Here is a 14,820-nt window from a genome sequence, read left to right as displayed (position 1 = left end):
AGGGAGAGAGAGGAAGAGAGAGAGAGAGAGAGAAACATCGACGTGAAAGGGACACATCCAGTGGCTGCCACCCGCATGACCCAACCAGAGCCGGGGACAAACTGCAACCAAGGTACATGCCCTTAGCGGGAACCAAACCCAGGTCTCTCCGAACCGCAGGCCAATGCTCTAACCATTGAGCAAAACTGGCCAGGGCTCCCTTTCCATTTTAATGGTTGTTTCTTTTGCTGTGCAGAAGCTTTTCAGTTTGATGTAGTCCCATGTGTTCCTTTTTGCCTATGTTTCTGTTGCCTTAGGTGATGTATCAGTGAAAATTCTGTACAGCCATTATTTATTCAAACAAGTTCTTGCACCCTCACTCACTCTCTTTTCCTTCTGGTACACCTATGATTAGGATATTGTTATACTTGTTGTCCCAGAGGCTTTCCTCATTTTTTAAATTGATTTTTCTTTTTGTTGGTCTTCTTGGGTGCTTACTGTTATTTGTCCTCTAAGTTCCTGATTTTATTGTCTGCTTAATCTAAACTGCTAACTTATTCTCCATTTCAGATATTGCACTCTTCATTTCTGACTGTTTCTTTTTTATTATTTCTATGTCCTCTTTATCCGTTCTTCTAAAGTCTATCAGCATCCTTATAATTATTGTTTTAAACTCTGCATCTGGTATTTTGGTTGCTTCCATTTCATTTCATTCTTTCTCTGAGGATTTCTCTTTCCTTCATTGGGGGCATATTTCTTTGTCTCTTCATTTTGTTTACCTTTTTGTGTTGATCTCTGTGTATTAGGTAGATCTGCTATGACTCCCAAGCTTGTATGGTGGCTTTCTGATGTATGTGCTTTGTGGGTCTCAGTGGCACAATTTTATAGATCATGTTATCTATGTGCTCCAGAAATGATTCTTGTGTGTGTTACATGTTTTCTCCTGTTTTAACTGAGCCTTGAATGCTGTTGACCCATTTGTGGGCAGAGTTTACCCTTAGAGACTGGTTGACTATAAGGATAAACCTCATTCACTGTCTATGAGTAACTTTTTAGGGCCTGCCCCTGCCCTCAGGCAATTATTCCCAGCAGGTTCTGGAGCCTGCTGAAGTGCCCCTTTGGCTGTGCCATTTGTATGGCTAGTAGGATCATGCTCTGGTGTGGTTTGAAGCTCACCACTGGTTGTGTTGCTTCTGGGACCACTTGGCTGGGGTTATGGTTAATATTGATACCAGACATTGTGTGTAATTGGCTTTGGGCTGCTCATCTGGAGATGCCATGTTATCCACTGTTTGTGGCTGTATCTACTGGGTCTGGGTGTACATAGGAGGGGCCAGGCTGTGTACAAGTATCGGCTTCCTGCAGTTTTGAGTTGGAGGCAGATCAATAAATGGCCCAGTGATCCCTGAGGTTGACATCCACCTGTCAGCTACCTTGCCACCCCCTTAGGTTGCCTTGACATATTCCACAATCTTATAAAGAAATACTGTAGAGTGGGTTTAAGCTAGCTGCACTCCACTGATGTTTCCATATGGCTCAAGCTCGGTAGTGCACTCTGACCAGTTCAGGAGGATGGGGCTAGTGGGTTCCCTACTTGATGGCAGCATGTTCAGGCACTCAATAGAAGAAAGTGTCCCCTATTCCAGAGCCATACTACTCAGTCTCTGCTAGAGTCTCCAACCCCAGCTTCCACAGGAAGAGCTCACCACAGGTTCAGTTTGTGTACAGCCAACCATCTCTACTGCAGGAGCTAGCTCAGCTGTGTAGGGCCACTGGGACTTGGGCAAACAGATGAAGAAATCCTTATGTTGGAGGTGACATTAGCGAGGCCATGAGAAGAGGACAAGCTGCACTGATCCCCTTAGCTCTGTATTCACATTTGCTCAAGCCCCAGACTGGAGCCTCTGAGGAATATGCACTCTGAATATCCCAGCTGTGTGTGGTATTCCCTTCCTTCTCAGAACTGAACTCAGCAGGATGTGGCCAGTGGGACTTGGGAAAACAGATCAAGGCAGTCTTCTGTTGCGGGAGGTGTGGGCCCATAGGAGGAGGGCAAGCTGCACTCTTCACATTAGGTCTGTAGTTGCACTATCAAAGACCTGGACATTAGGCTCTGAGAGAGATACACTCTGAAGGTCCCAGCTCTGTGGGGTGTTCCCTCCCCCCCCCCCGTAGAACTGAGTTCTACAGGATGGGGCTACCAGGACTTGGGAAAACAAATCAAGGCAGTCTTCCATTAGGGCTGGTGCCAGCCTGTGGGAAGGGGTAAGCTACATGCCTCCCCTTAGCTCTTCAGGTACACTGTTAGAGACCTTGACAGGTGGTTCTGAGGGAAACACTCTTCAAAGATCCCAATTCTGAGGCGAGTTCCCTTCAACCTCCCTCCCTAGTGAACTGAGTTCAGCAGGATATGGCCACCAGGACTTGGGCAAACAGATCAAGGGAGTGTTCTTGGGGCTGATGACTGCCAAAACCACAAGAGCAGGGAAAGATTGGCTACTATTCCAAAGCCACAAAGTTCAATGACTGACTGTCTGCCTAGAGTTTCTCCAGAAAAAGTGCTCACTATAGGTACCTGTTATGTGCAACCAACAGTCTTTTCTGCTGGACTTGAGTTTGACATGTTGGTGTCCCATATTTGAAGGACCAAGTGAGTGTACTCCCCATGACAGTGTTGTAAGAATAGGAGCGCCCAATCCTGGGAGAGAGAACCTGAGGGCTGTGTGGGATGTTGACTCAGGAACAGGACCTCAGTAGCTGACCCTCCAGATCTCTCTCCAGAGCCACACTTCCCAGATCTTCTCCTTCTGACTCACATATGCCCCGAGTCACCTTCGTTCTACCAGAGCACTGGGTGAGTGCCTGAAAGCAAGCCACAATGCATTGGCCCTTTAGCAGAACCTGGGATTCTAGCTGGCTCCCTCCTCTTCCTAGTGGACAGAGTCACCACTGATTTTCACTGACAGATACTATACAGGATCCTCCTCCCAGCCTAGTGCACTGAGGTACTTGCATGGGGTTGAGACCCCATACACCTCATGGGGGGACTTTTGCAGCCAAAATATTTTTCCAGCTTCTCAGCCATTAAATCTGGGTGTAGGCACAAGCCCTCTCTGTGTCTTTGCCCTTCTTACCAGAGTCTGTTTAGCTTCTTCTATAAATCCTTGAATATAATATCCCTGTTCAGCTGTTCTTCAGTTGGTCATTCTGGTTTATTGCTCTATAATTTAACTGTAAATGTGGTTTGGCACTGGGACGGGGTATGTGTAGCTTCCACCTACTCTGCAGCCATCTTGGATCTGTCCCCAGAGATTTCTTGAGAGATCCCAAAGGAAATTTGATAAATTTTAACAAATAGAAATAATAAAGATATGTCAATTATATATCAATAAAACTGGAAAAGCCCAGCTGGTGTGGTTCAGTGGTTGAGCATTGACCATGCACCACGAGGTCGCTAGTTTGATTCCCAGTCAGGGCACATGCCCAGGTTGTGGGTCAAATCCCCAGTGGGGGACATGCAGGAGGTGGCCAATCGATGTTCTCTCACATTGATATTTCTATCTCCCTCTCCCTCTCCCTTCCTCGCTCTCTAAATCAATAAACAAAAAAATTTTAATAAATAAATAAATAATAAAACTGGAAAAAAAAGAATAACAAAAATTGCATTTCCTGAATATAAGGCAATAAAACTAGAAATTAACTGCCTCCTCACCAAAATGAAAACCTTTCAATCTGGAAAACTTAACAAACAACCGCCCTGGCCAGTTTGGCTCAGCAATTGAGCGTCAGCCTGCAGACCAAAGAGTCCTGGATTCGGTTCCCACTAGGGGCACATACCACCAAAAAAAAAAAAAAATCAACAAACAACCAAACATTGTACTAGACAATTCTTTAGTAAAATGGGAAATACAAAATAATACAATTGATTAAATTTAATGATTAAGAAAAAACAAAATATCTGAATCTATGGTATACAACTAAATAAGTTAGATGAAAACTTATACTTTTAATACCTATATCAAAAAACACCTGTTGAGACTTCTGGTCAAGATGGCGGCACAGGTAAATGCGGTATCATGTCCTCCCACACCCACATCAAAGTTACAACTAAATTACAGAACAACCATCATTCAAAAACATCTGAAATCAAGCTGAATAGAAGTCCTAAAACTACAGAATTAAATAAAAAGCCACATCGAGACTGGTAGGAGGGGAGGAGGCTGAGGGGCTGGTCCCACACACACGTGTGTTAGATAAAAATCAGGAGGATACCTCGGCTGGGAAGGTTCTCCCTGAGGACTGAGGGGTCCCCGTCCCACACCAAATGCCCTGCTCAGGAAGTGCCAGAAAGAGAAATCCCCATAACTTCTGGCTGGAAAAACCAGCGGGAACTGAGGCTCAGAGGGGCTGACATGGCTGGAGCCCCAGGCAGCTCCTTAAAGGGCCCATGCACAGACTTGTCGGACTCTCTCTCTCTAAGCTTGGAGGGGAGGCAGCTCAAGGGGCACCAGAGACATACAGGGAAGAACTGAGCTGTTTGATATTGGAGCGAGGGCTGGAGAGGGGGCTTTCTCCGGGACAAACGTGCTGCCAGAGGCCTTTTTTACTTGTTTAGCCCTTCCGTGGGGTGGCAGACAGCTGCCATATCTGGGACTCCAGCAACCTGGCTCACACTGGTAGCCCCGCCCAGGTGAATCCCTGAGGCCCCGCCCTGCCCCACCCAACTTTTAGGCCCACCCAAGCTATTGCCAGTTGCTTTGCCATAGGATTGGCTTGTCTTGGATCCTGCTTCAGGTTTTCCTAAATTCTTTCAAATAAGCAGCAACTGGTCTCAGATAGCCCCATACCTCTCGTTAAGTAATACACAGAAACAAACACAGAGAGGAAGCCAAAAAGAGGAGACAAAGAAACAGATCCCAAATGAAAACACAGAACAAAACCCCAGGAAAAGAACTAAGCAAAATGGAGATAAGCAACCTAAAAGATGCTGAGGTCAAAATACTGCTTATGAGGATGCTCAATGAACTTAGTGAGAACCTCAGTGAACTTAGTGAGGGCTTCAAGAGCATAAAAGAAAACCAGTCAGAAATGAAAGATGCACAGTCAGAAATGAAGGAGGCACTAACTGAAATAAAGAATAATTTACACAGATTCAATAGTAGAGTATGTAAATCCAAGAGGCAAACCATCGATTTGGAATATAAGGAAGCAAAAAACGCCCAATCAGAACAGCAAAGAGGAAAAAGAATCCACAAAAAATGAGGACAGTGTAAGGAGCCTCTGGGACAACTTCAAGCGTGCCAACATTCGCATCTTGGAGGTGCCAGGAGGAGAAGAGAGAGAACAAGAAACTGAAAACCTGTTTGAAACAATAATGGCAGAAAACTTTCCTAACTCGGTGAAGGAAACAGACATACAAGTCCAGGAAGCACAGAGTCCCAAACAAGATGAACCCCAAGAGGCCCACACCAAGACACATTATCATCAAAATGCAAAAGGTTCAAGACACAGAGAGAATCTTAAAAGCAGCTAGAGAAAAGCAGTTAGTTACCTACAAGGGACTTCCCATAAGGTTGTCAGCTGATTTCTCAAAAGAAACTTTGCAGGCCAGAAGGGACTGGCAAGAAATATTCAGAGTGATGAAAAGCAAGAACCTATAACCAAGGTTACTCTATACTAAAAAGCTGTCATTTAGAATCAGTGGCCATATAAAGAGTTACCCAGACACGAAAAGTTAAAGGAGTTCATCACCACCAAACTGTTATTATATGAAATGATGAAGGGTCTTTTTGAAGAAAAAGATAAAATATATGAACAAACAAAATGGCAATGAATATATATCTATCGACAATGGAATCTACAAACAAAATTAACAGGCAGAACAGAAACATTCTCATAGATACAGAGAACATTTTTTTGGTTGCCAGATGGGAGGGGGGTTGGAGGAATGGGTGAAAAAGGTGAAGGGATTAAGAAGTACAAATTCATTGCTAGACTGACAAACCTCAAAGGGAAGGGGGTTGGGGGGTGGGAAGAAATAAACCAAAGAACTTATATGCATAACCAGTGGACACAGACAATAGTTTGGGAAAAGGCAGGAGGGGGGCAGGAGTGGGGAGGAGGGGGTCAATGGGGGAAAAATGAGGAACATCTGTAATACATTCACCAATAAAGATAAAAAAAGACCTCTCAATAAAAATAAACTTAATTAATTAAATGATAATTTTAGAAAGCTAGAAAATAAAAAGGTAAATAAAAATAAACAGAAAGAATGAATTAATATAGGTGAAAGTGGAAATCAATGAATTAGAATAAAAAGAGCAGAATTAATAAATAAATCCAATTTTTTTAATTTTATTTTGTGTGTAGATAGATAGATAGATAGATAGATAGATACACACACACACACACACACACACACATTTTGCATTTATCTTCAGATAGAGTGGGAGGGAGAGAGGGAGGAAGAGAGAGAAATATCAATGTGAGAGAGACAAATCGAGTGGTTGCCACCTACAAGACCCCAACCAGGGCCAGGAACAAACTGCAACCGAAGTATGTGCCCTTAGCGGAAATCTGAACCTGGGATTCTCTGGTCTGTGGGCTGACGCTCTAATAACTGAGCCAAACCAGACAGGGCTTCTTTATATTTTTATCGAACTTATTAGGGTGACATTAGTTATACAATTGTACACCTGAAATCTGTATAATTTTAAGTAGAATATTTTTTAAATTAACAAACTGTTAATATAATCCATATTTAACCTAATCAAGAAAAAAAAAACTCAAATCCACAAAATAAAAATGACAAAGGGGAAATAATCATCAAAATAAAGATGCTGCACTTCAATCATGAAACAACTCAGTACAACTCTGTGCAAATAATTTTGACAATTCAAATAAAGTTATTAGAGAAAAATTAATGCAACTTACTAAAATTATTGGAAAAAGTCTAAATAAATCAAATACTACAGAACAGAGCAAGTAGTTAAAGAGACCCTCTTAAAACAAACACAAACATACCAGTCTATATGTTTTACTGGGGGAATTCTCATAAAATTTTAAAATGAGATGTCAATGTAAATTAATTCAGACTATAATATAGAAAAAAATTTCAAATTAGTTTTACAGGATATAACATTGATCTCCACACATGACAAGGATTATATCAAAAATTGAAATAATAGACCAATCTCATTCCTGAATGATGATGCAAAAATCTTCAATAAAATATTGGTCAATGAAATCCTACAGACCACTTAAAAATATGTTATAGCCAAGTAAGGTTTATACCAGGAAGACAGGGGTCATTCACTATTAGAAGATCCATTGAATAGTATTCATGATATTAATAGATATAAAAAGAAAAATTATAATATCCATATATGCAAAAAATCTTTAAAAAAATCTAACAATGATGTTAAAAAACACTAAAAATAATTTATAGAAATATTTTTATTATGATACAATTAAAACTACTTTAGTCTCATAAGAATTGGAAAGAAGTAAATATGTTTGTAGAAGGTATGCTTATATATCTGAAAAGCTTAAAATAATCAATGTAAAAAATTAGTATGAAAGGTGAAAGAAGTTAATTAGCAAGTTATTAAATTAGTATGAAAAAGCAATACCTTTTTTATATATAAACAAAATCAGAATATTTATAATAGAAGAGAAGACCCTATTTAAAATGGCATAAAATAAAATTAAATACATAGGCATTAACTTACCGAGAAATGTCCAAAACCTGCATGAAGAAAAACATAAAATATAAAAGCACAAAAGTACACTAGAATAAAAGGATACAAAAAACTAAATTATAACTTTACTTCTAAATCATTAATTTAATGCAATCTCAATAAAAATGCCACAGTTTTTATTTATTTTTTTTCTGAGCTAGGCAAGATAATTACAAAATTCATATAAAAGACTAAACAATCGCCCTGGTCAGGTGGTTTACTTGGAGTAACATCCCACACACCAAAAAGGTTGCAGTCAGTGCATATACCTAGGTTTCAGGTTTGGTCCCCGATCATGGTGTGTACTAGAGGCAACAGATCCTTATCTCTCTCTCTCTCTCTCTCTCTCTCCCTCCCTCCCTCCCTCCCTCTCTGTATTTCTCTCTCCTCAATAAAAACATATTCTTGGGTGAAGATTTTTTTATTTTTTATTTTATTTATTTATCTAATCCTTTTTTTAATCTTTATTGTTGAATGTATTACAGATGTTCCTATTTTTTCCCCCATTGACCCCCTCCTCCCCATTCCCGCCCCCCTCCTGCCTTTTCCCACACTATTGTCTGTGTCCATTGGTTATGAATATAAGTTCTTTGGTTTATTTCTTCCCACCCCCAACCCCCTTCCCTTTGAGGTTTGTCAGTCTAGCAATGAATTTGTACTTCTTAATCCCTTCACCTTTTCACCCATTCCCCCAACCCACCTCCCATCTGCCAACCAAAAAAATGTTCTCTGTATCTATGAGAATGTTTCTGTTCTGCCTGTTCATTTTGTTTGTAGATTCCATTGTCGATAGATATGTATTCATTGCCATTTTGTTTGTTCATATATTTTATCTTTTTCTTCAAAAGGACCCTTCATCATTTTATAAAATAACGGTTTGGTGGTGATGAACTCCTTTAGCTTTTCCTTGTCTGGGAAACTCTTTATATGGCCATCGATTCTAAATGACAGCTTTTTAGTATAGAGTAACCTTGGTTATAGGTTCTTGCTTTTCATCACTGTGATTATTTCTTGCCACTCCCTTCTGGCCTGCAAAGTTTCTTTTGAGAAATCAGCTGACAACCTTATGGGTACTCCCTTGTAGGTAACTAACTGCTTTTCTCTAGCTGCTTTTAAGATTCTCTCTTTGTCTTGAACCTTTTGCATTTTGATGATGATGTCTCTTGGTGTGGGCCTCTTGGGGTTCATCTTGTTTGGGACTCTCTGTGCTTCCTGGACTTGTATGTCTGTTTCCTTCACCGAGTTAGGAAAGTTTTCTGCCATTATTGTTTCAAACAGGTTTTCAATTTCTTGTTCTCTCTCTTCTCCTCCCGGCACCCCCAAGACGCAAATGTTGGCACGCCTGAAGTTGTCCCAGAGGCTCCTTACACTGTCCTCATTTTTTGTGGATTCTTTTTCCTTTTTGCTGTTCTGATTGGGTGTTTTTTGCTTCCTTATATTCCAAATCGATGATTTTCTTCTTGGATTTACGTACTCTACTATTGAATCTGTGTAAATTATTCTTTATTTCAGTTAATGCCTCCTTCATTTCTGACTGGTCCCTTTTTATGCTCTTGATGTCCTCACTAAGTTCACTGAGGTTCTCACTAAGTTCATTGAGCATCCTTATAAGCAGTATCTTGAACTCAGCATCTGTTAGGTGACCTATCTCCATTTCGCTTAGTTCTTTTCTTGGGGTTTTTTTCTGTTCTTTCATTTGGGATCTGTTTCTTTGTCTCCTCATTTTGGCTGCCTCCATGTGTTTGTTTCTGTGTATTACTTAACGAGAGGTATGGGGCTGCTGCATGTTTGAGGGAATTTAGGAAAACCTGAAGCAGAATCCACGCCAGGCCAATCCTATGGGTAAGCAACTGGCAACATCTTGGGTCGGCCTGAAAGTTGGGTGGGGCGGGGCCTCAGGGAGTCACCAGGGTGGGGCTACCAGTGTGAGCAGGTTGCTGGGGTCCCAGATATGGGGGCTGTCTGCCACCCCCGGGAAGGGCTCACCAAAGGAACAAAGGCCTCTGACAGCACGTTTGTCCTAGAGAAAGCTCCCTCTCCAGCCCTCGCTCCAGTGCCAAACAGCTCAGTTCTTCCCTGTGTGTCTCTGGCGCCCCTCGAGCTGCCTCCCCTCCGAGCTTAGAGGGAGAGAGTCCAGTAAGTCCATGCGCGGGCCCTTTAAGAGGAGCTGCCTGGGGCTCCAGCCGCTTCAGCCTCCCTGAGCCTCAGTTCCCGCTGGTTTTTCCAGCCAGAAGTGATGGGGATTCTCTTCCTGGCACTGGAACCCTGAGCAGGGCGCCTGGTGTGGGACGGGGACCCCTCAGTCCTCAGGAAGGACCTTCCCAGCTGAGGTGTCCTCCTGATTTTTATCCACCACCCGTGGGTGTGGGACCAACCCGTCCTCCTCCGCCCCTCCTACCAGTCTGGATGTGGCTGCTGCTTTAATTCCGTAGTTGTAGGACTGCCATTCAGCTTGATTTCAGGTGGTTTTGAATGATGGTTGTTCTGTAGTTTAGTTGTAACTTTGATGTGGTTGTGGGAGGATGCAATACAGCGCCTACCTATGCCGCCATCTTGACCAGAAGTCCTGAAGATTTAAAAAAAATTTTTTTTTTAATAGGAGCTTTTTTATTTTTTTTTATTTATTTATTTATTTATTTATTTATTTATTTATTTATTTATTTTTGTCTTTTTTTGTGAATGTATTACAGATGTTCCTAATTTTTCCCCCATTGACCCCCTCCTCCCCACTCCCGCCCCCCTCCTGCCTTTCCCGACACTGTTGTCTGCGTCCATTGGTTACATATAAGTTCTTTGGTTTATTTCTTCCCACCCCCCAACCCCCATTCCTTTTGAGGTTTGTCAGTCTAGCATCCAATTTGTACTTCTTAATCCCTTCACCTTTTTCACCCTTTCCCCCAACCTCCATGGACAGGTGGAGGTGGATGGGCAGAGGTGGACGGGCTGGTCCAACACTTATGTGTGGCGGATAAGAATCAGGAGGGAAACCTCAGCTAGGAAAGTCCTCCCTGAGGAGGGAGGGGTCTCTGTCCCATTTGAGGCCCCCAGCTTATGGTTCCAGTGCCGGGAAGAGAAGTCCCCATAACTTCTGACTGGAAAAACCAGTGGGAACTGAGGCTGAAGCTGAGGGAGACTGAGGCTCCTGGAGCCCCAGGCAGTTCCTCTTAAAGGGCCCGAGCACAGTCTTGGAGGGGAGGCAGCTTGAGGGGCACCAGAGACATACAGGGAAGAATTGAGCTGATTGGCCTCGGATGAAGGCTGGAGAGGCGGCTTTCCCCTGGACAGACGTGCTGGGGGAGGCTAATGTTGCTTTGGTGAGCCCTCCCTTGGGGTGGCAGACAGCTGCCATATCTGGGACTCCAGCAACCTGGCTCACACTGGTTGCCCCACCCTGGTGATTCCCTGAGGCCCTGCCCCACCCAACATCCTAGCTCACCCAAGCTGCTTCCAAAGGCTTTAACATAGGATTGACCTGTCTTGGATCCTGCTTCAGTTTCCTAACATCTCTCAAACAAGCAGCATCTGATCTCTGCAAGCCCCATACCTCCCGTTAAGTAGCCCCAGGCCTGGCACTAGAAGCAGCCAGCCTTGGTTCATAACTTGGCTTTTCTAGGGCACCTCCAAGCCCAGCACAAGAAGTAGCCATCTGCAGATCACTTTGTAGCTTATGCCGGCTGGCCAAGGATACAACACAGGCAGTGGCTGACCTTGCCCCAGAGCCACCACATCCAGTGGACAGTTTCAAACCACATCAAAACACTACCACCCAACAACATCCACAAGTGACACACTCAATGAGCGAACTCAGTGGGTACCAGAGCCCTGATGAAGTAAGTCTTGCTCTGTGTGGTGGCCCCCTACACAGCTGATCCTTCAAGGTATTCAGAGGCCAGGGGTCAGTGGGCACAACCAGTCCTTGAAGCTGATGAGCCTGAGTAAATCTCGCCCATTGATGTGCCAACAGTGATCAAGACTCAATTACAATAGAAGGGTGTACAGTCCACACCAGGGGTGCACCTCGAGGGCCCAGCTGGGGTGAGCAGGGAGACTGTGCCACTGGATCCTACAGGACACCTACAACAATAGGCCACCCTAGAAGCCTAGGAGACACTACAACTCTACCTAATACATAAAAACAGTCACAGGGAAGCAGCCAAACTGAGTAGACAAAGAAACATGTCCCAAATGAAAGAAAAGAACAAAACTCCAGGAAAAGAATTAAACAAAATGGAGATAAGCAATCAATCAGATGCAGAGTTTAAAACACTGGTTATAAGGTTGCTTAAGGAACTTGGTGACACATTCAAGGAACTTAGTGAGACCTTCAAGGGACTTAAGGAGACCTCCAAGGAACTTAGTGAGAACATCAACAACATAAAAAAGGACCAGTCAGAAATAAAGGATGCACTAACTGAAGTAAAGAACAATTTACAGGGAATCAATATAAAACATGTAAAGCCAAGACACAAACCATCGATTTGGAATATCAGGAAGCAGAAAATGCTCAATCAGAACAGCAAAAAGAAAAAAAAAAAATCCCCCCAAAATGAGGATAATGTAAGGAGCCTCTGGGACAACTTCAAGCATGCCAACATTCGCATCATAGGGGTGCCAAAATGAGAAGAGAGAGAACAAGAAATTGAAAATCTATTTGAAACAATAATGACAGAAAACTTCCCTACTTGGTGAAGGAAACAGACATACAAGTCCAGGAAGCACAGAGAGTCCCAAACAAGATGAACCCAAAGAGGCCCCCACCAAGACACATCATCATCAAAATACCAAAGGTTAAATACAAAGAGAGAATCTTAAAAGCAGCAAGAGAAAAGCAGTTTGTAACCTACAAAAGAGCTCCCATAAAACTGTCAGCTGATTTCGCAAAAGAAACTTTGCAGGCCAGGCAGGAATGGCAAGAAATATTCAAGGTAATGAAAAGCAATGACCTACAACCAAGATTACTCTATCCTGCAAAGCTATCATTTAGAATTGATGGATATATCAAGAGTTTCCCAAAGAAGAAAAAGCTAAAGGAGTTCATTACCACCAAACCAGTATTATATGAAATGTTGAAGTCTCCTCCTGAAGGAGAACAAAAATATGAACAATAAAATGGCAATTAATACATATCTATCAACAACCGAATCTACACCAAAATGAGCAAGCAGAACAGAAACAGACTCCTAGATACAGAGAACTTTTTGTTGCTTGGTGAAAAAGATGAAGGAATTAGGAAGTACAAATTGGTTGTTAGTCTGATGAACTTCAAAGGGAAGGGGGGGCGGGATGAGATAAACCAAAGACCTTCTACGCATATATACATAACCAATGGACACTGACAATAGTGTGGGGAAGGCAGAAGGGGATTGGGATTGGGGAGGAGGGAGTCAGTGGGGGAAAAAGGGGGGGAAATCTCTAATACATTCAACAATAAAGATGAGTTTTAAAAAATATATTTAATTCAATAAAAAGAGCAAGGAAATTTGTCCGCAGTAGATTTTAACACTAACTATAAAGTCTCTATGATTAAAACAATATGGTATCAAAACATGAATAAATAGATTAATGAAAGAAAATAGAAAATTCAATAAAATATGCAAATGTTTTGGCTTGGCCCCCTCAGAAGATCCAGAGACAAAAATTAGGGTGCACATGCTTATTTGTGAAGTGATCCTAAGAAATAACAGGACGGACATGGGGAAATAAAAAGGAAGGAAGGAAGGAAGGAAGGAAGGAAGGAAGGAAGGAAGGAAGGAAGGAAGGGAGGGAGGGAGGGAGGGAGGGAGGGAGGGAGGGAGGGAGGGAGGGAGGGAGGGAGGGAGGAAGGAAGGAAAAGCAGTCAAGCCCTGGCCAGTTTGGCTCAGTAGTTAGTGCATCGGCCCATGTACCAAAGAGTTGCAGGTTTGATTCCAGCCAAGGGCACGTACTTCGGTAATGGTTCGTCCCCGACCCTGGTCAGGGTCGTGCTGGAGGCAACCAATTGATTTGTCCCTCTCACATAGATGTTTCTCTCTCTCTCTCCCTCTCTCTCCCCCTCCCTTCCACTCTATCTGAAGATAAATAAAAAAAATGTCCTCAGGTGAGAATTTAAAAAAAAAAGAAAAAGCAGTCAATAAAAGGTGTGTTATCAGAAAATTACTTCTGTGGATACTTATAGCTAATTTTTGCTTTGTAATTTTGGGAAGAACATGTGCCTTGGGGTATCTCTCATGAAGCTTATTTTTTCAGCAACTCTTATTAGTCATTGATTGTAGGTGGCTTTTGAGGAATGTTAATGCCCAGGTACTTTCAGCCTGCAGGGTATAGTAAAACTAGGTTCTGATGGCCAGAGAAAACCCACAGGTAAAGAAAGGCAGTTGATGGTAATTGGAAGTCCTTTTGCCATGCACTAAAGTGGTAAGTGCAAGGGTATATAGACAGGGCACCAACAGTTTCTGCTTCAGGTAGAGTTCAAGTAAATAGAAAAGATGGACTTCATAATGAGTGTCATAAGGGTAACTGGAAAGCCATATGGAGTAAAGAAAACATTGCATCTAGTCTTCAAACTATACAATAGGACAAAATGTATAAAAATCAGAAATTTAAATGTAAAGAAATGAATCCACACATGTACTAGAAGAAAATATGGGTAAATTATATTACAGTCTGGGAATCAAGAAATCTTTCTTAACTATGACTTAAGATCCAGAGGCAATAAGCAAAAAAATAGATTTTATTATGCATTTTTTGGATTTAGCATGATAAAAAAAAACACTCCATAAAGAAAGAAAAAAGGCAAATGACAAAATTAAGAATACTTTCAACTTATATCACCAACAAAGGGTGTATATATATTCTAATATATATTAGATCCTGTTTCATATACACATACATACATGTAGCCTTTAAAATTAGAGAAGAAACCAACCAACCTTTAAAAATAGACTAGAAAAATGAACAGTCAATTCACAGAAAAAGAAACACAGCTTTTAATTCTTTTATTTCTAGTGACTGATAATTGGGATTTTCAACATTGAAGAGAACAAATACAAATGTAAGATCAAAGAGGTTAATTTAAAACCTGTGGTCTGGGATTTGAATTTTAAGTATCAGTATGAACTCATAA

The sequence above is a fragment of the Molossus molossus genome, unplaced genomic scaffold, assembly GCF_014108415.1.
Source record: "Molossus molossus isolate mMolMol1 unplaced genomic scaffold, mMolMol1.p scaffold_m16_p_2, whole genome shotgun sequence".
NCBI classification, from domain to species: domain Eukaryota; kingdom Metazoa; phylum Chordata; class Mammalia; order Chiroptera; family Molossidae; genus Molossus; species Molossus molossus.
This window is presented reverse-complemented; position numbering follows the sequence as displayed.